A 2,242-nucleotide genomic window follows, 5' to 3' on the forward strand; every position below is an offset into this window, starting at 1 on the left:
GAAAAGGTTATTAGCCAAACTCGCTAAATGGAAGGACAACAAAAAACAAAGATCTTAAAAAGAAAATTTGCACAAAGTGAAACCCTGCAAGAGAAAGTAAATCAAGAACTAAATATTCTTGAGGCTCAGGTCTTTAGTTCCAATGCTTGTAAATGACATCTGAATGCATTCACAACCCAAATCTGAGCAGACAGAAGCGTCCCAGTCAGGCCCAGTTTAGTTCCTCTGGAACATTCAGGGATACAGAACAGGGACCAACTCAGGCTGAGAGACACCGACTTGACATGAAAGCTGTTGAGGCCACAGTTGCTAATGAAGTGGTCAGATTTCTCCAGTGGTTCTTGGTTCAGGGAGCTGGAGCTGGAGCTGCTCTCAGGCACCACCAGGACGTGATCCTGGAGAGACAGAAGGAAGAAGTCCAGGCCTGACAGAGGAGAAGGAGGCACAGAGTAGAAACAGCAGATACGTGTGGGGAAAGGGAGAGGGTATCAGTCCAGCAGAGGAGCAGGAAACCTACCACCACAGGGCTCTGCCTGCAGGAACCTGCAGGTGAGGAGGACCTGGTGGTCCGGCACATCCACAATGATCTGGTTTTCAGACACCGGCACGTTTCGGCAGCCGTAAGCGTGGGGACAGAAGGAGGCGTTGGCGTGGCCTGAAAGACACAAACAACCATCTCCATTTGAATGTTTCTGAAACAGCCGGAGCAGGAAAGCTAAGATGAATCAAAGATCCTCCACCCTGCCAGATCCGACCCTGGTAATGTAGACCTGCACAGGGTGGGTGGGGTGGAGCGGCTGGTGGTGGTGGAGGATGAAGACGTATCTGCCCAAAGCCTGGACACGGTGGAGTCCACCGCAGCGTTCTGAGTAGAAGGATGAGAGCGATGTTCAATGGTACATGTTTTCTTTCCTGAACCGCCGATGTTTCCAATCACGAATCTCAGTCATGAGATTTGAACATCATGGAGGAGTTCAAAAGTGTCAAACTGGGCCGGTCTCCATTTTATGAGTCCGGAGACCGAGGATAAAACTACAAGTCCCTGGTTCAGATTTGACTCGTCTGAATCCAAACACAGCAGCGTTCTTCCACCAGGCCAGAGGAGTTGATCATGATAACAAGATATCTTCATGCTACTACAACACACAAACTCATCACCAGAAAAGACTTCATGGTGGAACAACAAATCTCCTCTCAATGGGAAAAACATTGAGTTGAACAATCAACTTTTCCATGATGACATGGAGAGCTTGGCAGCAGCAGCAGGCTTCCATTGGGGGCTGATATGCCAGCTCCACTGAGCCTTCTTTGGAATGGTTTCACCTGGAGTGATGCTGTTATTGAGACCTTTTATCTGGAACAACACCACCTGCATGGAGACTGAGGACTTCAACAGATGCAGATGTTGACCCAGAATAAATCTAAATATTCCAGATGTGTTAAATCAATCCAGCAGCAGTGGTGGGAGCGTCGTAAACTCACTCACTCAGCAGCCGTCAGCCTCCGTACCTGCACGGAGTCCAGCCTGATGTGGTCTCTGTTGTCTGCTCCCAGAGGTGGTCTGTCACCTCTGAACCAGGGGGTTCATCTCTCTGGTGGGAGGTCAGTGGAGGAGCTGCAGCGGGGGAGGCCAGGATGGGCTCCTGTAGGAGGAGCTCTGGCCCTCCTTCAGCACCAGCCAGTGGGAGGGAGTTTGGAAACATGAGGGGACACAGGAGGAGCTACAGGGGGAGGGAAGGTGGATCAGAACCGTTCTAACAAGAGCGCTGAGGGGACACAGGTGGAGCTACAGGGGGAGGGAAGGTGGATCAGAACCGTTCTAACAAGAGCGCTGAGAGGACACAGGAGGAGCTACAGAGGGAGGAAGGTGGATCAGAACCGTTCTAACAAGAGCGCTGAGGGGACACAGGTGGAGCTACAGGGGGAGGGAAGGTGGATCAGAACCGTTCTAACAAGAGCGCTGAGGGGACAAAGGAGGAGCTACAGGGGGAGGGAAGGTGGATCAGAACCGTTCTAACAAGAGCGCTGAGGGGACACAGGAGGAGCTACAGGGGGAGGGAAGGTGGATCAGAACCGTTCTAACAAGAGCGCTGAGGGGACACAGGAGGAGCTACAGGGGGAGGGAAGGTGGATCAGAACCGTTCTAACAAGAGCGCTGTCCCACTAATGTTCCTCACCAGAATCCTCCTGTCAGGGGGGAACCATCCATGGGTGCTGATGCAGCGGACTGAAGGTTCAACGT

General features: G+C 51.9%; 1 long non-coding RNA gene across 1 annotated transcript; it reads right to left on the reverse strand.

Annotated features, from left to right (window-relative positions):
- Positions 1-299: 299 nt before the first annotated feature.
- LOC147270558 (uncharacterized) lies at positions 300-1,598 on the reverse strand. The gene is made up of 3 exons (XR_015115693.1): positions 1,510-1,598; positions 518-655; positions 300-395 (listed from the first exon to the last, which is right to left on the reverse strand). It is a non-coding gene; the product is annotated as an uncharacterized LOC147270558 (long non-coding RNA).
- Between the last annotated feature and the right edge of the window lie 644 nt (positions 1,599-2,242).

This window comes from Aulostomus chinensis, chromosome 1 (assembly GCF_037954235.1).
Source record: "Aulostomus chinensis isolate RoL2024-O1b breed Wild chromosome 1, RoL_Achi_v1.0, whole genome shotgun sequence".
NCBI classification, from domain to species: Eukaryota; Metazoa; Chordata; class Actinopteri; order Syngnathiformes; family Aulostomidae; genus Aulostomus; species Aulostomus chinensis.